Below are 24,582 nucleotides of genomic sequence, written 5' to 3'. Positions count from 1 at the left end.
CCCTATTTCTGACTCAACTCCAGCAACAGAGCCACTAACATCCAAAAAGAACACATTTTCTTTCATGCTCTCTGCAGTTTCCTATTGATGTCAATGATGCCTCAGTGAGCCCTGCATGAGAAATACAATGAAAGACAGATCACAGGATTTGGCTTGGATTGCATCTGGCAGAAGACCAGTACTGCATTCATCTCCACCGAAACGACCAACAGGAGTTAAAATGTTGGCGCATGAGAATGTGCAGTTGATTTTTACTGCGTGTCTTTACTTTAATGGAGGAAAAAGCCAGTCTTTCATTTAGAGCATCCCTGAGAAGGAGCATCCCCTTGCCCTATGATCCAAAGTTATGACTGAAATGAATAATATTGAGGTATCCTACTCAATTACCATTGCTTTTTAAGAAATTGTAACTGGTTATGGTAGACATACACTTGACGAGGTTTTTGCCCCTACTAACCAATCAAAATAATTTTTTAAAAAACCCTCAAACATAGGACTTCGATTCTCTCTTGCTTAATGACAACTTTTTTTTATCTGCTCTTTGCTTTTGGAATTTTGACTTATTATTATTATTATTATTATTATTATTATTATTTATTTATTTATTTATATAGCACCATCAATGTACATGGTGCTGTACAGAGTAAAACAGTAAATAGCAAGACCCTGCTGCATAGGCTTACATTCTAATAAAATCATAATAAAACAATAAGGAGGGGAAGAGAATGCAAACAGGCACAGGGTAGGGTAAATAGGCACTGGGTAGGGTAAAACTAACAGTATAAAGTCAGAACAAAATCAAGTTTTAAAAGCTTTAGGAAAAAAAAGTTTTTAGCTGAGCTTTAAAAGCTGCGATTGAACTTGTAGTTCTCAAATGTTCTGGAAGAGCATTCCAGGCATAAGGGGCAGCAGAAGAAAATGGACGAAGCCGAGCAAGGGAAGTAGAGACCCTTGGGCAGGCGAGAAACATGGCATCAGAGGAGTGAAGAGCACAAGCGGGGCAATAGTGTGAGATGAGAGACTTGGCTTTGGGCTACAGCATCTCCACAACGTCTTCAAGAAAGCTCTAATTCTTCTGGTTCTACAGCCAAAGACATGGCCACTCAGCTATGACCTATGGTAGCCTTTTGAAATGTATAGTGATTAATACACAAATAGTACAAAACTGTGAATCCTGCTTTATAGCCAAGGCACTTCTTCTTCTTCTTCTTCTTCTTCTTCTTATTATTATTATTATTATTATTATTATTATTATTATTTGAAGACTATACCTACTTTTTTCTTTGAAAAGTTTCATTTTATTTGCTTTAAACCAATGGTCATCATAAAATAATAAACTCCCTTCTTTTCCTTTTTTGCAAAATCTTAAAAAGAAATGGCCCCCAGTACAAGACAGCATCTGACTGTATCAAATGAGCTCTGGTGTTCTTGGCAACTACTTCATAGAAACACCGTAAACATAATGTATTTATAATTGTTTGATAGGTTTATCAAAATCATTTCTACCCATGACTCTTAATATTCCAGCTAGAAATAGAAACCTTCAGGTTTCATGAAAGGAACAATAAAATGCATAGGCTTGAATCCTAAGTGTTTTTGGTTGGGAAAAGGTTTCCATCCAGTGGAGACTCCGGATAGTAGAAAGGAGGTGATTCTTTTTGATTCTTCACCCCCCTCACACTGTTGCAGTGGTCACAACACTCCAGACCTGATTTTTCGGAGCTACTGAGGGAATGCCTCCATCTCTCTCTTCTAGTGGTAGCAGAAGCACCCGCTTACAAGAACCCAGGATCCAAGTCATTATGTATAACTAGAAGACAACATTAGGGGCCTTCTCCAACTGTACTGCCCTCTCCCACATCACAGGACCACATATTGGATCTGAGCTGGCAGTGACCGAACAAGAAAAAGAACTTGGGGTTGTGGTGGACAGCTCAGTCCATCCAGTGTGCGGCTGCTGTAAAGAAGGCAAACTCCATGTTATCAGAAAAAGAATTGAGAATAAAACTGCCAGTATCATATTGTCTTTACAAAAAAATCTATGGTGCAACCATGCTTAGAATATTGTGTATAGTTCTGGTCACCACACCTAAAAAAGATATTATAGAGCTGGAAAAGTGCAGAGAAGGGCAACTAAATTGATCAAGGGGCTGGAGTATCTCCCCTATGAGGGAAGGTTACATCAACTGGGATTGTTTAGCTTGGAAAAAAAGGAGGCTAAGGGGAGACATGATGGAGGTGTACACAATTATGCATGGTATGGAGAATGTGGATTGGGAGACATTTTCCTCCCTCTCTCAAAATACTAGAACCCGGGGTCATCCCATGAAGCTGATTGGTGGGAGATTCAGAGCAAATAACAGGAAGGATTTCTTCACACAGTGCATAGTTAAACTATGGAATTCACTACCACAAGATGTGGTAATGGCCACCATTTTGGATGTCTTTAAAAGAGGATTGGATAAATTCCTGGAGGAGAATATCAATGACTACTAGCCCTGATAGCTATGTGCTACCTCCAGTATCTGAGGGAGTAAGCCTATATACACCAGTTACTGGGGAACATGGGTGGGAGGGTGCTGTTGCACCATGTCCTACTTTGTTGGTCTCTGGTCAACAGCTGGTTGACCACTGTGTGAACAGAGTGCTGGACTAGATGGACCCTCGGCCTGATCCAGCATGGCACTTATGTTTTTATTGTTAAATCCTTGTTGGAAGGATCTGAGGACGGAGAAAACACTGCCATACACACACATGTTCTTGTTCCAGCTGGTTTTGCTTTCTGGCTCTTAATGCATTCATTTCATTGTATTAATCTCATGAGCTGCTTTGAGAATTTTTGTCAAAAAGTAGATTTTTTTTTAAAGGAACAAGCATCTTCAAAAGCTAGCTGTCAACATGTTAACAACCACACATATGCAGGTATTATAGAATCATAGAACAGTAGAGTTGGAAGGCGCCTATAAGGCCATCGAGTCCAACCCCCTGCTCAATGCAGAAATCCACCTTAAAGCATGCCTGACAGATGTTGTCCAGCTGCCTCTTCTAGTGTGGGAGAGCCTTATTTCATATCATCATATGCCTCCCTATTTATTATTTATTACATTTATATCCCACCTTTTTACCTCCAAGGAATCAAAGATAGTTTACATTATCTTCCTTCTGTCCATTTTATCAGCACAGCAACCCTGAAAATAAAGTCCATAAAACCATTTCTCCAGTTGGTAACGAAAGCATTTTGGAGGCTGAGTTTTAAATACTTTAAACACCTGAGTTGGAATAGATTTATGGTATTTGTTAGCTGCAAGATCTTTTTCACACATGCTGCCATTCTGTATATTGCTTCTGTTGTCAGGAAAGATTTAGGTCTAAATCAATGTAGCTGATTTTAGGAGAAAATATTTTTTTATTATTTTAGCTTCAGAAAGACAGATTCCATGCAGTGATGCACTTTCAGATGTCAACACCTCCAAAAGGTCCCTGTATTACTAGCATATTACCAAAGTTTGAGCAGAACTGCTAGTATTTCTTTACTTATGAAGCATCAGGGACAAGTCAGAAAAGGTGCCTCATGCCCCATATATATGACCATTGATAGCACATATTGTGGGTTAATTTCTTATCAAATATTATACTGTAGTTCATTAAACTGTGGGTTTCATTAATGGCTATAGTTTTATTTGTAAACAGTTATTATATCTTTGTACAACAGTCACAAAAGTAAAAACAGAGATTCCTTCATTTGTAATAAGTAATGAAGTCGAAAGTGTTTTTATACCAATCAAGTGCAGATGGTGACTTCCAGCAAGTAATGCACAGTCAAACAGAAGTTAGTAAGCAGGTTGTCAATTCTAAGTCATCTTGAAAAACAAGTCTACAGTGTTATTTTTTTTAAAGGCATCATACTGTTGGATGATGGCATTATATTGCAACGCAACAATAAAGAGCTCGATGTGTTCTGGAGTTTAGGGATGAATATTCATAATCACATTTACTACATTTGTATCCCATCCTTCTACCAAGGAGGTCAGACCATCTTTATTCAGTCTCACAACAACCCTGCAAGACAGGTCACACTGAGAGGGAGTGGTTTGCTCAAGACCACTCCGTAAATTTCAAAGCAGAGCAGGGAAGTGAATCATTTGGATTTCAAAAACCTCAGATATAAAATTTCAGAGCTGGTGGGAGACTATGTATGATCTCCAGAGTTTCACATGACGAAGGGCGCAATCCTATGTACGTTAAGAAGAAAAAGTCTTACAGTTCCCAGCATAGGTGGTTGGGGCATGTCAGGAGCTGTAGGACTTCTTCCTGTCTAAACATGCATAGGACTGCACCCTGAATGTTTTTTTCTGTTTCCCAACTTGAAATGCCTTATGAAGAAACTGTCAAAGTTTTTTTTTTTTAACTTCATACATATAAGACATACATATTGCAAAACACCAAGGGGCTTACACATCACATTCCATGCCCTGCTCTTTCTAACATTACATAAACACATGGAGCTTGGGCAATTATCTGAACAATTCCCTCCACATATCCTTAAAAACACTTCTCAGTTGGATTACTATAATACATTATACATACTAGGTCTGTCTTTACAAGTGGTTTGGAAGCTTCATTTCACACTTGTGCTAAAAGAGCTCCATATAGTGCTAGTTTTCCTGAGAGAAATTCAAAGTGCTAGTGTGGACTTTTAAATAGCTTAGGACTCAGGTACCTAAGGGACCGCCTTTGCCCATATCATCCTACCCACACTCTGAGATCATCAGCCAATGTTGCCTCCTCATTAGAGGTGAAGTGAGTGGCAGCCAGAAAGAGGGCCTTGTCAGCCATGAACCTCCATCAGTGGAATGCCCTCTTCAGGAGGCTTGCCTGGTGCCAATGTTGTTGGGTGTTTTTTTAAGGTGCCAGGTGAAACCCTTTCCATTATCGCAAGTTTTAAAGTATTGCAGGTATGTTACAAGTTATTCATTTATGAGGCTACAACAACCTCAAGACTACCACAGAGTGGGGCAATATTGATAACAGGACCTCCCCTGCTGATCATAGCACCTGGGCTGGTCTATAGGGCAGCAAGTGCTCTTTCAGATATCTGGAACCCGGGTTAACATTAACACCTTGAAAAGAGTTCTGAAGGAAATTGGCAACAGTACAGATCCTTAAAGAGTAGGGTAATACAAGTCCTACCACAGTTACCTGTCAGCACAGGGCTGCTGCATTCTGCACTAGGGGCAGCTTTTGAACCATCTTCAAGGGCAGACCCACTGCAATAGTCCAATTTGGAGGTTACTAGAGCATGGATTCTGTGCCCAAGCATGGAGCACTGTAGTCAAGCTATCTCTGTCCAGGAACGGCTATAGCAGGTGAGCCAGTCATAGCTGAAAATAGATGTTCCTAGCCACCAGGACCATCTGGGCCTCAAGTGACAAGGCTGGATCAAGGAGAATCCTCTCCCCCACAAGCTATGTACCTGGTCCTTCCAGGGGAGTGCAACACCATCACGTTACCTCCCAGATGTGAGAACTCTGAACACACAGTACTTCTATCTTATTATTTATTTATTATTTATTTATTTATTTATTACATTTTTATACCGCCCAATAGCCGAAGCTCTCTGGGCGGTTCACAAAAATTAAAATCATCATAAAACAACCAACAAGTTATCTTATCTGGATTCAGCCCATATCCTTCCCATTATCACCTCCAGAGAACTGTCTAGTACTTGAACTAAGATAGAACAAAGAGATAGAACTGTAAATTTGGAAAGAGCATTATACAAATATTTTACATAAAGAAGCAAAACAAACACAAGTAGGAACAAAGTCATATTAGATATAAAATTCAGAACGTTAGAGAAATCATTAAGAAAGGTTTGGGTTGCAGAAAGGAGCTTGCCAAGAAAATGTTGTTGTTTAACTGGATCGCTTCTCAATTTCTTCTAACCTGGAAGTTAATTACTTTTAGCCCCTGGCTGCACAACTTACAAGATAACATCCACACAATGTTAATACAAAGTCATACTAGCAGATACTGACCTGCCAGTACCAGAGTAAGGAAGAGAAATAGAAGGTCTAATAATTGTGATCAAAGCACAACCAAACCACCTGTCTCCAACAGCAGCAAATACTACTAGATGGAAGGAACGTGAGAGTGATTCATCCATTGATATTCTTGCAGCTGCTAGAGGTTGGAGGTTTAGAAGCATCTTAAACCAAAGCCACACTTCGTGGTCATGTTGCTTATGCATTCCAATCAAGTGCATAAGCAAACATGAGAATTACTAATGTCAAAATAGATAAATAAAGCATATATTTATGAATCTATTCTTCGCTTGTCTTTTGAGTTTGCAATTTATTCAAGCTATGCAATTAAGTACCACTGAAAATAGAGAATTTAGCATGCATAACTGTAACCTGACTGATGATCCTATGGCCAAATCCTAACTATGTTTACTCAGATGTAAGTTCCATTGATTTTAGTGAGAGATACTTGCAAGCAAATTTTAGGAACTGCACCCATTGAAACAGGGTACAGTACTGTGTTTTCTGTGAGATGGCATATGGGTGTCTCAAGGGTGCTGAGAGCAAGACTTGTTGGCAATCTAGTACAGCACCCATTTTTTGGCCAAAAGGTGGCAAAGAAAAAACACCTATAACATAATTTGTTATAAACTCTTGTGAACAGTCCAGAGAGCTTCAGCTATGGGGCAGTATATAAATTTAATAAATAAATAAATAAATATTATAAAAGAACAACACAGCCAAGTCTGATTCAATTGCCCACATCTATCCACACAGCATGTTTAAGGAACTGTAAGCTATGCTCTGCACAAGTAGTGTTAGTGTGGGTTCAAAACCCCAAACACACCTCATCATATTCCACTTCAGAGCAGCAAGAGATAAGATTATCCTATTTAGTTCTCCATAACTTCATTCTAAAACAAATGAGAGTCCTTAATCTCCATCACACATTATAAATATGAAAATAAAATACATAAATCTGCTTAATTGTCCATTCAATATAGGGAATAGCATAGTTTTTGTATTATTTCAAATTAAAGCTGAAGATCTTCAATTACAAGATTTGCTTAGTGAACTTAGGTATGATTTGGGTCTTATTTCTTAAATAGGCATGCCAAAAGTTCAGGCTGTGATACCCCACCCCCACCCCCGACCCTCTCTAGCAGCCTCTAGCATCTGCTGCCGCCAAAAATAATAAAAAAATAATAAGGAGGGAGTAAATACCACTCCAAAAGTAGGCTCTATGGTTCCTGCCACAGAAGCCTTGTTGTTAGAGCATCCTAGGAAGCAGTGCTCAAAGGTTCTGGCCTGCTTATAGGATGCTCTAGGAAAAAGAGCAGGAACCCTGGATAAGTAAAAGGACGTGGATATAGATATGAGTAGGGCCAGTCCGAGTTTAAGGGGAGTATTGGGGAAAACTGGCCCCTATCAATTGCCCCTAAGGAAACACAGCACAAGCTGCCTGTCTTAAACTGAAGGATATATATGAAAGTATACAAGACAAGCACAGCATGAGGGCTGTGGTGGGTGTATTGTTTGTGAATGTGCATGCATGTGCACCTCTGGTCCCTGAGTGAAACTGGCTTAGTTGGCAACTGCAGCCTCAAGACACCAGGAGTTCCTCAAAGCATTAGCTCATGAAGAAACTGTTCTCTCCTCATCACTGCAGAAAAGCAAAGAAGGAGCTGTGTCTGGTGTACTGTGCATGCACATATATGAATGGAGTGTGGTGGTGGTGGTGGTGGTGTGTATAATATATATTCAATAAACAAAAAACCTACGGTTTACAAAACAACGTTAAGGACGTACACTTTTCAACCAAGCACCAAAAAGCGGGGAAATTGGGAGTTAAGGCTCACCAGCCTTAACGCCACATCCTCCCTAAGGAGGCAGAAAGTACCAGTGAAATTCCCATTCTCCCAAAGCAGATAAACCATAAGGACAGGATGGAGAATAGGATATGCAGAGGTGACTGTGGGGTTGTGGAAAACTGATGACGAACAACTTAGAGCCACCTACTTCTTTTTTTGTTTAGAGCAGCTGCCAGAGAAGGTAACCCCCCCATCCCGCCTGGGCCCCTTCACTTACCTTCTCCGGCGGCGGGCCCGGGCTACCCCCCCACTTCAGTTACCTTCTCCGGCAAGCCCGGGCTACCGGGCCCAGTTCCGCCAGAGAAGGTAGCCCTCCCCGCGTCCCACCTGCGCTCCTTCACTTACCTTCTCTGGCGGCGGGCCCAGGCAACCCCCGCCCCACTTCAGTTACCTTCTCTGGCGGGCCCAGGCTACTGGGCCTGCTGCCGCTGGAGAAGGTAGCCCCCCTGTCCCACCTGGGCCCGCTGCTGCACAAACTGGGCAAACCCCCCCACACTTACCTGATCTCTTCTTCTCCCCCCTCCCTCTGGGGAATCTGAGGCGCATGCGTTAGCTTATCCGATTCCCCATAGGGAAACATAGGAATTTAAAAAAATTAATAAAAAAATTGATGGAATGGTCTTTTGAAAAAAGAAAGGCCATTCCATCAATGGGGAGGATAGGGCAATGCAATCCTACAATTGGATTGCATGGGGACGCTCCCAATTTGCAGCTATTAGTGCGCAAAAAAATGGTCGCCAACCCGGAAGCATTTCTGTGCCAGTTTGGAACAGAGATGCTTCCCCCCTTTTGTCATTTAAAGTGACATCCTGCCCTCAATATTTCATCAATCTTCTTGAAATGCGCAGGGTATGTAAAACGAGCATTTCTTTCTGGCAGTACTCCATTTCAGAAAGATTGATGAAATATTTTTCATTTTAGGATGCTAGGTTGACCCACCCCCCAATAACTCCTTTTAACATGGTGGAATGCTCTTTTTACTGAGCATCCTTAACACAGGGAACACTGCAGTGTTCCCTGTAATAAATGGTGTGTGTCTGAGTGCGTGAAAGGGAGAGAATGGGTGGCCTGCTTACTGATGGCATGCAGCAGACTAAGCCAATGTCACCTTTGGGTCAAAAGAGGTTCCCCACCACAGCTATACTGAAAGGAAAGCAAGTGTGCAGTCAGCATTCTATGAACTTTTCTTCAAAATGTCTCACTGAGTTCAATATGGTCAACGTGATAATGATTGCTACCTACAAGTACAATATTAGATATGCTTAAGAATATAAGAAAACCCTGCTGGATCAGACCAAAGGGCCAATCTAGTCCAACATTCTGTTCACACAGTGGCCAAGCAGATGTTTGGCCACTGTGTGAAATAGGACATGAGTGCAACAGCATGTTTATTCATAAGTAAATCCTACTAAGGGAACTTATGCCTGTTCAGCTAGAAAGTAGTATTACAACTCCCAGCATTTCTCAGCCAGCACTTAAACATGCATAGGATTATATCTGAAATTAATCTTGGATGACCGTGTACTTCTATATATGTGTACTCAGAAGTAAGAGGCCACCAGTGAGGGAGGAAGCAGCAGCCAGGCACCTCTCCACCGTGCCTGGGTCCAGCTCCAGCTCAGAGCCCCCTCCCTCCTGCTACCAACTGTCTCTGCAGAGGCCACCTTGAGGGAGGAAGCAGCAGCCAGGCACCTCTCCACCGTGCCTGGGTCCAGCTCCAGCTCAGAGCCCCCTCCCTCCTGCTACCAACTGTCTCTGGAGAGGCCACCAGTGAGGGAGGAAGCAGCAGCCAAGCACCTCTCCACCGTGCCTGGGTCCAGCTCCAGCTGAGAGCCCCCTCCCTCTTGCTACCAACTGTCTCTGCAGAGGCCACCTTGAGGGAGGAAGCAGCAGCCAGGCACCTCTCCACCGTGCCTGGGTCCAGCTCCAGCTCAGAGCCCCCTCCCTCCTGCTACCAACTGTCTCTGGAGAGGCCACCAGTGAGGGAGGAAGCAGCAGCCAGGCACCTCTCCACCGTGCCTGGGTCCAGCTCCAGCTGAGAGCCCCCTCCCTCTTGCTACCAACTGTCTCTGCAGAGGCCACCTTGAGGGAGGAAGCAGCAGCCAGGCACCTCTCCACCGTGCCTGGGTCCAGCTCCAGCTGAGAGCCCCCTCCCTCCTGCTGTCCCCTGTAACTGCTGAACTTTCCAACTAAGATTCTAGTGCCTGAATTTGCTTTCCTTTTCCCCCTCCTCCTCCTCCTCCCTCCCAATCCCCTTTCCTTTTGTGTCATGTCTTTTAGATTGTAAGCCTGTGGGCAGGGACTGTCAAGAAATACTTTTGTAAGCCGCCATGAGAGCCTTTTTTGGCTGAATGGCGGCATAAAAATACTTAAATAAATAAATATAAATATTGTTTTAAATGGAGTTTACACCCAGTGAAGTGTGTATTGGGATTGTCTTTTCCAGGGTATTGGGTTTAAGTGTACATAATAATGCAGCCTACCAGTTTAATCCTATGCAAGTTTATTCAGAAGCAAGAAGTGAGTTTCATTGAATTTATTCCCCAACGGAGTGTGTACAGACAGCAGCCTAAATGCTTTACCTAAGATACTATAAACAGATCCTGTTAAGTTATATGCAAATGTCGTCCGTCCCCCAACTTTGGGGGCAATACATAGTTGTTCCTCCTATGCACTTCCATCCGACATTAGAAAAAACAAATAAACTATACAGGACTACAACATTTTTTAAAATAAAAACCAAAATACGCGACAAAACACCAAACAAAAATATATTAACTCCATTGGTATTGAAGGATACCAGCACCATGACTAGCCACAATGATGGAAGCAAAACAACAAAAGGACACAAAAACGCGCTCCAAAGCGATGGATCTAAAATAAAAGCTGGTGCGAAAACACACACAAATTACGACTGAAGAACCTCAAAAATGAAATGACCAGCAGGTGTCGCTACAACTCTCATTGAAACAACCACCCTCCATCTCTTGCCTTCCCATCTCTTTTTGCAACAGCCTCACGAAATACTGCAAAAAACCACCCTTGGTTGCTCTGAATGAAGCTTTAACTTCAGGGAGAGCGGGCGTTACTGCTATGACGAGAGCGGCTGCTACTCTTGCAATAACTGACGTTCCGGGAAACCAATCGTCTGTCAAAACGTGAGAGGGCGGGCCTTTAACGGGCACATCCAATGCCGCTGCGGCTTGAGCCAGAAACTAGGCAGCGAAAGAGAAGAGGCCACAGTCTGGAAGCATGAGGGGGAGAGAGACCGAGCAGGTAGAACTCGGGAGTTCTCGCGAGAGTTGTCTCTTCCACTTTTTACTGGGTGACTGCGCAGCTGCCATGTTGGTTGCTATGCTGCTGCCTGTCTGAGGGCAGGCGGGCGGGAAGGAAGGAAGGAAGGAGGGAGGCTGGCTCTGGGGAGGGGAGAAAGACGGAGGAGGCGGCGGTGGCTGCTAGTCCTCGTCCCCCCAACCCCCTCCTCTAGGCACAGACAGGCAAAGCCCTGCTGAATAGCTGCTGCTTCGTTGCCCCCCCTCCCCCAGAGCTGCAGGAAAAGGAAGAGAGAGAGAAGGAGAAAGCCTCATTGGGGGGGCCGGTGGGAGGCGAAGTCGGGGGAACCCTCCCCTCATATAGAGGGGTGACTGCCGAAGCCCCTTTCCCCTCCCCTCCCTTGACTCCCCAGTGGGTGGGGAGGGGGAAGGTTGCATTGCCTTCCCCCTCTCCTTCCTCCCATCTGCCCACCCCATCCTTGCCTTTCTGTCTGCAGTAGGAATGTGGGGGGGCTTTGAGTTGAGAGTGGGGCGCTCACTGCAACGGCTGTTGGTGACCCCCCATCCTTTTTGCTTGCTGCTGCCTGGAGCTACACGAACTAAATTGAACTGAGCTGAGCTGCGGATTTGAACTGAACCTTTGGGGGGCGGAGACATCCCCCCCCCCGCAAACCCCTCTTTACCTTTCGGCATCTCCTATTCTCCATTGGGTTGGTTGTTGCTCCATTATCATTCACTGGAAGGACGTGGCTGTTATATGAAGGTAAGAATATATGGCATGGTTTTTTTTGTTTTGTTTTAAAAAAGAGTGCTACATAGTTCTCTCTTGAAATATAGAATGTGTGATAGCCCTAAAGTAAGAAGTCAAAATCACCCTAGATTGCTGTGGGTCTGAGAGTTAAATGTGGGCTAACCCAATAGATGGCAAGAGAATGTGTGGCAACACCGAAGTAGGGTGGAGGAGTGAATGTTTGTTAGAGTTCCCAGATCATAATTACTCGAAGTACTGATTTGGGGGAGGGGAGCTTTAATTTGCAGTTGTGAATTTGTTGAAATATACAGTGAGATGATGTCCTTTAAAAATACAGTGTGTCCGGCAAGGGACTTAAAAAAACGAGATAGTGATTTGAGGTTAAGATAAGATATATTTTTAGTACGTCTTTGGTTTACCGAACACTGGAAAAGGTCCTGGTGTGTGTGTGTGTGTTCTTTAGTGAAGCTGTTGTATTTACAAGAAGCTTAAAACTGGTAACACTCGTATAAATGGTTTCTGAAACCCAAAGGATAAGAATGGCTTTCCTGTAGTGTGTTTGCGTCCTATTATGTTAGCCGGAGAAGCAGCAGGATTACGTTATTCTTAGGGGGAGTGGAGAAATGACAAAATTAGGTTGCCTGAAGGCGTGTAAGGGTCCTGAGCTGGGTTTGTTGGTTGCAGCTAAAGGCATTTGAAGTCAGGCCAGCTAGTCTTAGAAATGGCTTCTGAGATCAAAAGGTTGTTCTATTTCATTTCATTCATTATGTTCTAGAATTAGGATGTTTGAAATGTTATTTTTTTAAAAGCTGAAAAGGTCAGGCTGCAGTTACTTTTAAAGCATTTTTTTCTGCAATGTGTTCTAAAAGCTAAAAGAGAAGCTATAGAGAGATGTTATGTTGTATTTTTAAGGTGTATAATGCCAACGTAGCTATATTCTGGATTATGTATTGGATCAGCCATTTCCTTAACTGTATACATGCATTAGATGTATAAGATAGTAACTTTGAAAATAAAGAGTGTTATAAAGAGCCAGTGTAGTTTTGTTTTATAGCGATGTGGTAATGTTAAGATGCCTCAGGCTTTTGTGAGATAGGATACGACACCTGGCATACCTCATGGTAAAGCTCTCCTTTTTCTTCCCCATGAAAAAACACAATGCCAAATCAGAAGCCACAATACCATTCAGAAGAACAAAAAGAAATAGTGGTAGTGTTTGCTATCACGGCCCCAATTAGTTTTGTAACTCTCCAGGTATGATTTCTGGAATGAGTTTTGTAAAAGTTCAGAGCATTGAGCTACAAATAGCTGGATCTGCACTGACAGACCAGGATTTCTGTAACGATAGGAAAAAGCTTAATTGTAGATTAGAAATCAGTGTAGAGAATCATATAATTAAACAGGTTTATAATAATCTATTATTGTTGTCACTTGCAGGGGAAGGAATCAAAGATTTTTATGGGCTATATTTTATTTGAAATACTGTTGATAGTATGAAATAAAGCTAAGTAATCACATGAAATAAACACAAATAAAATTTCATATCCTTTGTAAACTTAGTATAATCAAGATTTCAGAAACTTAAAGCAACAAAATGGTTAAAAGTTCACATTGGCATCTTTCTAAATTGTGGAAATTGTAATTCAAAATAATTTTTGCATGCATTTTCTCTTCTCTTGATTTTCCTTAATCTACAACACTGTAGTACATGCTTTTTCTCTTTGTTTTATCCTTGGTTAAGAAATGCACAAGTCAATATTTTTCTCATATTGCAAGACATTTGTAAGCTCATTAAATCTAGAATGTATTATACTAAAATGACTTAGATTGATATTATAACCTAAATTGACATTTCTACTGCCTGACATATTAGCCTTCACATTACACAAAGATAAAATAGTACTATCATAATATTTGTGTGTATTGTGCTTTTGGCAACCTTATGTTCATGGCCCTTTTCTTTTCCATACATTTCTGTGAAATAATCCAAAGTCTAGTATTAGTCCTTATGATGATATGCATACTCAGGATATCTCAACACAAATATTTATAGTGTTATAAATTATTAACGTGCTCAAAAGCACGTGTGGGTGGGGAGGGTAAATCAATTACATTCTACAGACTAGTTTTTTGGATTGAAGTCTAGTTCTCTTGACTTCTTTTAGGCTATTGACCCTATCCTGGGTCTTGTATGTCAGCCAGTAAATGTTCAGGATGCGCTGTATTTAATTGTAGGACATGCACAATGTTTCTTGGCATTGCAGAAACACAATAAAGGCATTGAAGGTAGACATGTTGATGTTTAGAGTCAGGTATGCAGTACCCCAAAACAATGAGGAGTAATCCAAATGTGCAAAACAGTCTGTTCTGGATTTGATCCAGTGGAATATGTGGCACCAGATTCTGCTTCTGCTACTGGAACTTCCTTTCTCCTGTTGGAAGGAGTGACTCAGTGCCAGCACCACTTTCCTGCTGGTCATCTGTTTTGTGGGGTGAAGTGGGGAGAAGACGACTGCAAGCACTAATCTGATTATGGATCTTTGGATCCATGGATGACTGTGGAAGTAATCACATTTGCAACTTTCATGTAGTGGAAGGGTGAATAAAGAAAATGTGTTTAGGGAATACCAGTGACCTAAAGCCAAATGTTCCAGTTGAAAAAAAACCCCTCTGGATAGATGTTATTAGCAAAAAAAATATGTATGTGACCTTTATCTTCTAGTTTCAGTTGTATTCAATGGATCCCCCCTTCCCCATACACACATACACACACTTTTTGGAAAAACTAGATTGCTCAGGGCTTCTGCAGAAATATCTTTAGTTTCCTGAAAATCAAAAGGTTTCCTTATCTACTTCTATTCTAGCCTTTGAAGCTCACATAAAATCTCAGTTTATAAAATTCTTACATTAAAAACTATTTTAGTTCTAGAGATTTGTTCTTGATTAGTTTCCCCATTCAAATTCCCAATTCTTGTAGTTCCTGGAGTTTTGACACTGAAACACTAAAACTTACTTTATGTGGGTATATACAGTTAAAATATATAATGAATAATGCCTAGGGTTTTTTTGTAGATAGTCTGGTGTCAGGAAAAAAAACGTTCACTTCCCAAACATGAAAATGGCACTTTAGTTGGCATAATAAGTTGGACATATTTCAAAAGGACTTCCTAAGGATTAGAGTTTAGTGTCTGTACTCCAAAAAACCCTGAGGTTTTATTTGGATTTCGTTACAACATCCCCAATTCAGTATTTCTTGTAGAGCTGTTAGGCCAGTCATGATTGGGAGCGAATCCCTGTGGCTTATGCTGTGTGTGAAATTAGACTAGGTCGTACATGGCCATCATGCAGCAGCATTTTATGGACTAGTGTAGGATGCTTCGTGCCTGATGCTAGCATGTCAGACCTATGCTTGCCCATGTATCTGTCCTGCACTGCCTGCTCCTGTAGCTCAGAGGTTGTAGAGCGAAGATGACAAAATGTCTAGTATATCATAACATGTTTTAGACCTGACTGTGACACTTGCCTCCACTGGTTGAATGATGTTGATGCAGCATTAACATTTTGGATTGGATTGCGGAATGGAAGTAAGCTGGTATTGTGCATAAAGATGCTTTTGTCTTTGTGCAACGTTTTTGACTTCTACACACCCAAATATCAGGAACCGCAAAATTTTAGGGCTGCATTGCATACTATGTATTTTAGTATACATCTAAAGTTTAGATGTTTAGATTCTAAACATAATAACATGTGACTGCCTGAGCAGGGGAAAGAGTTTTGGAAAGTACAGATCCAGCTGCATCCGTACTTTCCAAGCCTTCTCTGCCAGGGCAGGGAGGAAACAGCCCTTCCTTGCCTGAACAGGGGAAGAAGCACAGATCCAGCATGCAGCCCCTGACATATTCCTGTAAAGGGGAAAAAGAGTGCCTATTCTTGATCTAAGCATATAATGTGACTGCAACAAATGTGTATTTTATGGGATTATTCATCCAAAAGTCAGAACTGACTGTGGCTTCCTGTTGTGTTCGTTTGGTGGCAGGCCAGTATGTGGAATGTCCACACCTAAAACACTTAAAGCCATTCCATTTGGATAGTGTGTACTAGCTTTCTCCAGCCTAGTGCCTTCCAGATGTGTTAGACTAGAATTCCCACCATCCCCAGCTAGAATGGCCATTGTGATGACGAGAGATGTAGTCCAACATATGTTAAGGTCACCAGGATGGGGAAGGTTGTGAACATGGTAATTTTAATTTAAAATGGTAATTTTAAATCTTGTGAACATGGTAATTTTAATTTAAAATGGTGATTTTAATTTAGAATTACAGCATTGCTAAAAGATCCCAGTACCTAGAGTTTGCTATTATATTAATTGTAAGCCGTAGACAAAAGCTTGAGTTGATAGATTACAGTCCTATGCACATTTATTTCGGAATATGCACCTTTGAGCTCAGTGGGACTAATTCTAACTAAGCATACATTATAGTTGAACTAAAACAATTTTTAAACATGTTTCAGTGGGGAGGGAAAAGACTAGAACACTTTGCTCTAAATAGTTTTTGTTGTATCTGAAACAGTATTGTCTCCGAAAAGTGACTGAAAATAAATTTTAAAAACAATTTGGTTGCATGTGACTAATGCCCTAAGGCAAGTACATTAGCTTGCAGCATATTAGCTTACAGCACAATTGTGAAGTTCTGGTTTTGGTGACCTAGCTATTGGTATTTCCCATCCAAATCTTTCTTTTTGACAAGGGATTGAGTTATTAAAGTTCTTCATACTAAAAGCTAGTCTGTGCTAATGGTAGAGAATTAGCAAACTTTCTTTTCTGGCTGATGAAGAGTTCTTTGTAAGTTAAACTTAGATAACATTTAAATAAATTGATCTGGTAAAGGATATTGCTGAACATGGTTTGCAGTTAGAGTTATTCTTGTTACATTTGAAAAGCAGATGTTAATATGGTTGTTTGGGTAAGGAGCACTATCCACTTAGGGTGCATAAATTATAGGATAGTTTTGATAAATAAAATATCTGCTAATGTGAGTGGTAGCTTGAAACAGTTGGTTTTACGCTTAAGAGAGAACAAACACGTGGTCTATTTGGGGCACCTTTTCCTAAATATCAAGTATTGATTTAGACCACACTAATTTGCACATTGATCCTTTTCTGGCTTTCAGACCTATTAATCATAAGCCTTTAGATGGTCTGTGCCACCTACTGTCCACAGCTATAAACATTGTCCCACTATAAACATTGTTGAACAAGCAAACCTTTCTTCAGAGGCTAACAACTGTTCTTTCTTCTTGTACCACGTGCATTCTGGTGCCATCACTGCTTACAAAGTGATGGAAAGCCATCAGTTTGTTTCACTCTGCCTTTACTCAAACTGCTGTGAAATCATTATGTGCAGAAGTAGTAATGGTACAATTGGGCAAAGAAACTGAAGAGAAGAGCATCTTATGATATAATGGGATGGGAGAGGGACACAGAAAGGTAAAGAAGTGCACAGTATAAGTAAAATACCAGTAACCCTGTTCAGATGCCAAGCCACGGTGGTTAAGCATTTTGAGCTAAACATTATGGCTTAGCGTGTCATGTGAACTATTCCTAACTATGGTGGCTACATAACTGCAGTTTTAAAACACTCACAAACCATTTTCTGAAAAAGCTTTAGGAGCCTAACCATGACTTAGAGTGTTTTCTGAACATGCCCAGCATGGTATAGTGCAGCTGCTCTCTGTTCCCTAAGCTAAACTTGATGACGTTGTCATAGCTGCACTATATATGTCATAGCTGCAGTATATATGAGATAGTGATTTATAGACCGCTTACAATAATGTAGTCTTACTGATTTTAGTGGGAGTTCATCAATGTAAATAAGTTGCATATGCCAGGGGAAACACGAAATTTTGGTAACTGCTCGCTGATTTTAAGGAGTAGGACATGGGTTTAGCCATTTGACTGTCAAAAAGTGATCTGTCAGTTGTTCAATCAAATACTTGTCAATTATGATGAAATGCTTTCAAATAATAGAATATTTAACACATATGAGAATTGTTAAAAATGCTCATTAGTTACACTAATAATTACAAAAGCATTATTTAAGTATCAAATGTAATTACTAAACTAGCAATATTTTGAAATTATTAATATATTTGAATGGCATTCAGGGAATTTAAATAGCCTTCTTGTTTTATACCCTAAGAACATAAGACAAACCTGAAAAGTCTGTATAGTCCAGCTTCTAATTTTCCACATCTCCAGGAAACCTGCTACCAAGGCATGGAGGAAATAGCCCTGTGTTGATGCCCCCAAATAACTGGTATTCAGTGGCATACTGTTTGTGAACCTGGATGTTCTGTTTAGTTGTCATGGGTAATACCCCTTTATGGATCAAGCCTCCATGAAATTATCTGATCTCTCTTTAAAGCTATCTATGCTTGTTGCTATTACTACAACTTGTGGCTGTGAATTCCATACATTAATTGCACATTGTTTGAATAACTTCTTTATCTGTCCTGAATCTTCTGCCAGTGAGTGTCATTGGGTGACCCCCTTCCCCACCTCCCAAGTCCCTTTACTACAAGGGGGTGGACTTTCTATCTTCTACACCATAGATAATTTCATAAACTTCTTTTGTTCTCCCATAGTCACCTCTCTTCAAAACTAAAACATCCCAGATGCTTTAATCTTTATGCATATGGAAGCTGCTCCAGCTCATTAAGAATTATGGTTGCAACATCTCCAGCTCTGCAGTAGTCCTCTTGAGACAGGCATGAAATTTGTCCCTTTCACTGCTGAACATTCACTGAGTTAATGTTTTCATGTTGCTGACCACCCTCTACCACAAAATCTCTTTCTTAGTTAGTCACTACCAGTTCAGCTTCCCCTAGTTATACATAAAATTCGGATTTCTGCCCCAAGGTACATCACTCCACACTCATTTGTGATTTTGTTACTCAGCCACCCAGTCTGGAGAAATGGTTAATGACCTCTTCTTGTTGTCTTAGGCTTCTGGATCATTTGGTGCCTTCCACACACCATATCACTGCTCGTCTCTTACTCCAATAACTTAAATAAGTTAAGATAAATAGCATTAGTCCAAATGTAAATCCTTTTGAGGACCCCACTGCTTATTTTCTTCCATTGAATGAATTGTCCCTTTACTCCTAGCCTCTGTTCCTATTGTCTACCAGGAACTTATAGACAAATAGTACAAATAACAATCAGGAAAAATTATTTTAAAATGTCATTTGGATATGTTGCACAGGTCAAACAATAGAAGTGCCTTTTTTAAAGTTACGTTTGCATGAGAGTGGGCCCTGGCTCCTGTACAACTGAAAAGCAAGGGACCCTCGCTTCCAGCCATTGCTATCAGATGGTGCAGTTAATGATACAGTTAAAAACACCACTGCTTAAACGAGAGGATTCTTGATTTTATTTGAACATGGCCAAATAAGAGGCAGTCAGTTGACAGCATTGCTACCTGAGCAATTAATAATTAAAAACAGTAAAATTGTTTTAATTACCTTTTTGAAATTATGAAAAGCTACAGGTTTGAGGATCAGTAGAATGTCAGCATTAACCATCTTATTAATTGGTGGGTTGTTTATCTCTTCCCTCTTGCACCGGGAGCAGTTGGGTGGCAGAAAACCAGCATGTGCTTCATTTGGAAAAACCCAGGGTTAACAAACAAGCAAAAATACTGGGTTGTTGTGATGTGTGAACTGGGTCTGTATTGATCATGCAGATGCCTTGGACTGTAATGTAAAACATTTTTAAGAGCCTACTCTTTTGTGTTTCCTGTCTGAGATAATTCAGAAAACTTGACTGTCCATGGAAATTCACTGGTGTTGTCAGTGATCTTGATTGAAACTGAAATTTCAGTGATTCTGTTTACTTATAGTGAAATTGTAGGTCTAGATAATTAGTGAAGAACCCCTCCCCCATCCCACACACATGAGTTTTCAGAAACCACAGGGAACATCAGATTTCTTTTGCTGTATAAGGGACTATCATGCCTGGCTTGGATATAGAATAATATCTGTAGCTGTGTAATCTATAGGTCTCTGTCCTCTTCTTCCACCAGTTCTGCTCTGGAAGGTCCCCTAACCCTCTGGAGCGATTTGGAGAGCTTGTGGAGGGTTGCAAGGGGGAGGAGAGAACAGGGAAGTCTCATTCCACCAGCGTTATCTATTCTGTAAGCAGAAGAACTATGTTGGATCTAACCCAGAGTACACATGAGTCCTGTCATAGAATATATTGTGTGGCGTGCTTCCTTGCACGTACAAAATGAAATGGGGTAGTGGGTGGGGGGAAGCCCACCCTACCAAAAGAATGATTATGCGTTGCAATAATCTAGTATCAGTTGTATGTCATTAACCTGTACATGGGAGTTATGGGGCGATATACAAATGCAATAAATAAAAATAAATACATATGGTGTTGGCAGATCTATTGAAATTTCATGAATGTATGTATGAGTGTACTGGGAAGAGGAGTTCTCTTCCACCCCGCAGTGTTTTCCGACTTAAAAAATAGAAAAGGTAGTTTTACTTGCTGTTTAGGTTGATTGTTAGCCTTGGGAATTCTTGGCCTAATCCCCATGTTCTTGGAAAGGCTTTCTTGCTTCTTTATATTCAGCTTTCCAAGAGCTTTACTACATCTTGTTGTCCATTCTTTCCTTTTTTCTTTTGACCTGCTTTACCTCCTTAAATAACTCAACCTTATTGTGTTAACAGAACAGCATTTTGTTAAAATTACTAGTTTTAGCTGAAAAGTAGGTAAAATAGTTTTCTGATTTGTATGTGAATAGAGTCACCATTGTGCATTCTTGATTATTTGGTTTTGGTTTTGTTCTACAGCGTCCTGTGTTACTGATGCTGTAGCAGATATTTAATGTAGTTCCATTCTAGGAATTTGGTTTTCTGTGAATCTTTCACATTTCATGAAGATTAGTTGTACTCCTAAATCACAAGCAGAGTGTCAGTTCATTCTTCAGTGAATTATCGATGGATTTTAAATCATCTTCCAAAGAAGTACATCCCATCAGACATATGCATACTTAGAAGTGGAGAGATGACACAGAAGTTATGCTAGTAATTTTAAATTGCTTGGTTTTGTTTATAGCTTAACAGTGCAATCCTATAGATACTTACCTGGGGACTTACTTCTGAGTAGACATGTATAAGATGGTGCTGTGAATCTTTATAATCTCCAGTATATCTTCAGAATAATTTCTCTTCCAAAAGTGACAATGAGCTGTATTATTGCTAGTCTTTCATCCATCTGTAATTTTTTCCATTGTTATATTTTCTGCCTCTGTTTTGAAGCACAAAGTAGTTATAGTGATTCTTTAGTTAAATGTGCTGTTTCTCTCTTGTAAAAGTTCTGGGAATAATGGTATGTGAAGTGCTAGTGGTAGCAGTTTCTCTGACTATATAATTTTACTGTTTGATGTATTAGTGGTTAATTGGTTTGAACCCTATCGTCTAATTCATTGAAAGTAAGCATTTATTCGGAAGAACACTTCTATAAATAGCATCAAATATCCACATTTAGTTTTGATAGTATAAACATGGATGTTTTAGTAGTTTGCACTAATCCCCAAGTATCAATTTGTGCACATCAACATCTGCATAGTACGAGGCTCAGGTACCCTTCAAACAATTCATGTTTATTGCACCTTGAAACAAGAACATTACATTACTTAAAACCAACATAATGTGTTACATTCATTGCCTGTGTTTATTCTACAATAATACTATTCAAAATAAATTTCTAGAGGAAACACCCAATGGATATTCAATAGTATTGGTATCTCTACTCCTGAAATGCACAAAGGCATGTGGTGTGTTCCGCTAGTGCCTTTCCTGCCCTTCTCTCTGCTGCACCCCTGAAATCTCTTGAGGGTGGGGACTTTCTAGAATAATTTGTGTTGGGGTGTAGGGTAACTGCAGCAGCATGGGAGAACTGGTAGAATTCTGTCGCTCAAGGTGTCTTCTGGATGTGGTATTTGTGTGGCTTGGAAAAGTTGATAGATTTGGGTAGAAATCTTTACTCAAAACACCTAATTGGAATAAAAAATACTTACTTTTTAAAGCCTTCTATGTCTTTGGCATTTCTTAAGCTCAATCATTTTGACACACTTTCCTATTCCAGAAAAAAAACCCACATTTATACCTGCTGTTTGTTATAGTTAATATTCATGCTAAGACATCAACTTTTCTATAGCTATCCAGGTGTATGTGATTGCATTAACTGCCTGAAGTGTATTGTGTGATTCTGCAAGTTACTTTCTAGAAATCCAAGGATTTCCATTTAAACATAGTGTTCTAACTCTTATGATTGTAAATGAAGTTTTCTAAAATGACAACAGTTTCAGTTTATTGTAAGAAATAGGCTCTGGGATTGGTGCCATGGATATTGCTAGTTGAGGATAAGGTTTTAATAAGTAGTGGTTTGTTTAGGGCCATATGTTGATGCCTAGCTAGAGCCTCTAGAATTGTGTGCCTAAAAAAGAAGGTTAAATTTCATGGCCTGGAATGGTGTTTAGATGACCTGATGTCTATTTAATCCCAGTGATTTGCAGTCTAGCAGATAATGAAATAGAAATTTTGAATGTTGCAGTACATAAGAGACTGAAACCATACATGAAGTAAATTTACAATTTTGATGAGTTGCAGGGTGCCTTTTGGTCATTTATAGGTAAGGATTGGAGCTTAGATGCCCCGAAGGAGCTACCAAGGAAGAGTGGGGAATTACTACAACTGCAGCAGAAGCAGCATCCTGGCAATCAGGGCTGTAGCACCACACTTCTCAGAAGAGCAGTGTAAAAACCCCACCCAAGTCATGATTGGTTAAAGGCAGAATGATGTCACTTAGCATTACTTCTGGTAGGAAGTTCAACCAAACAGGCATCCATGATATGGGATATATAGGTGGAAATACAAATTGGGTTGCTACAGTGTACACTTGGCTTTAGTCATTGTTGTGTGCTCTCTGTAAAGGCCCATCCAAAATAACTTCTGTGCTGCGTTTTAAATTTAACATCAGTGTAAAATACTTCAATTAACAAAATCCCCATTTGCTTTATGAATCACTATTTTGCAAGAGAAATGGCAGGCATTGTGTTTGGGGCGGGGAGGATGATTCTGATTGGGCCCATAGTGGATGAAAGGGTTAAATCCTTCCTGTCCCCCTTCCAGATCAGAGGCCCTGCTCCTAATCTAGAATAGAAATGAAAAATGTAGCTGCAACTTTTTATGACTCCTGTATGGAAGCAAATCTGTACAGGAGAAATCAATCAGCAGATATTAGTCATGACCGCTAGATAGAAACACCACACTGAGAGATTGCCTTCTCCCCTACCAACCTGCCTGGTCACTGAGGTCATCCAAGGGTATGCTCTTGTTGGTTCCACATAGACCCATCCTCCAATTGGAGTCCACCAGGGGAAGAGCCTTCAGTGTGGTGCCCCCCCTGCTATGGAATTCCCTGCCTCTGGAGGTTAGGCAGGCCCCAACTTTGTATTCCTTTCAGCACCTCCTGAAAACATCATTGTTCCGCAAAGCCTTTCCTTAATGACCAGCCATGGTTCACTTTTTCATTTTGCTTCTTTTAAAAGTCTATTTTAAGGAGTTTTATCCTGTTTTTATTTTATTTTATCTTGTACACCACTCTGAAATATTGAATGCGGAGCAGTATATAAATATTGTAAAAAAAATAAATTGCTATGTCCATAAGGAAAGATTGATGCCCCCCCCCCAGTCCATGCCCTATTTGTGGACTTATACTGAGTTAGGCCATTGGTCCATCTAGCCCTGTATTGTCAACGCTGACTGGCAGCAGTTCTCCAGGGTTTCAGGCAGGGTTTTTCCAGTCCTATCCAGCGATGCTGGGGATTGAACCTGGGACCTTCTGCATGTCAGGCATATGCTGTGCCACTGAGCTATGCCTCATTGTCCTCAACTTCCCAAAGGCATCTGGCTAACCACTGCTGTAAACAGATTGCAGGTTTAGATGGACCTTTCTTACAATTGTAATTAGTTAGAAGAACCTCCATGTTCAGATGCAGTCTACCTCTAAATACCAGAAACATCTGGTAACCCCCTGTTGGGGAAGCAGGATGTGGTACTAAACAGAACACTTCAGTATGATCCAGCAGGACTCTTCTTGTGCAGCCAGCATGAACTAAAGAACATAAAAGACCAGGGGGTGTTTGCACATTACATTCTGTGCATGTATAGTCAGTATACTTTCATACACAGATTGGTAATCTGTACACTGATACAGCTATTCACATGTAAAACAGTGTACATGTGTTCATACAAGGGTTTTTCATCTGTGACATAATATTCTAATTTTTACTTTGCTGCTGTGTTCAAGCTTATTGATTAATGTACAATAGAAATGAAGAATTTTTTGTTTCTGATTAAATGGATTAATGTTTTTAAATTCAAACTCTTGCTTATAAAATTGCTGCTGCTTCTGCACTCAGAAATAAGTTCTAGAGTGTTCAGTGGGGCTTCCATAGAATGTTCTCTTCAAAAGTTACTAGTTTTACATAAAGCATTATAAATATAAGTAGTCCAATTGTTGGTTTTATATTAAAAACACTACTATGAAGCTTTGAAAGTTAAATGCAAATACTATTGTAAGTAAAAATTATA

The 24,582-nt window shown here is 40.4% G+C and overlaps 1 protein-coding gene across 1 annotated transcript in view; it reads left to right on the top strand.

Moving 5' to 3' along the window:
* The first annotated feature begins 11,199 nt into the window (after positions 1-11,199).
* The window catches only part of PTPN4 (protein tyrosine phosphatase non-receptor type 4), a 109,957-nt gene continuing 96,574 nt past the window's right edge, over positions 11,200-24,582 (top strand). Inside the window, exon 1 of the mRNA XM_063116696.1 lies at positions 11,200-11,929. The gene's annotated coding sequence lies outside the window, so the exon portion shown is untranslated. The remainder of the gene's footprint in view (positions 11,930-24,582) is intronic.

Source organism: Elgaria multicarinata, chromosome 2 (assembly GCF_023053635.1).
Source record: "Elgaria multicarinata webbii isolate HBS135686 ecotype San Diego chromosome 2, rElgMul1.1.pri, whole genome shotgun sequence".
In the NCBI taxonomy this organism is placed as follows: Eukaryota; Metazoa; Chordata; class Lepidosauria; order Squamata; family Anguidae; genus Elgaria; species Elgaria multicarinata.
This window is presented reverse-complemented; position numbering and strand designations above follow the sequence as displayed.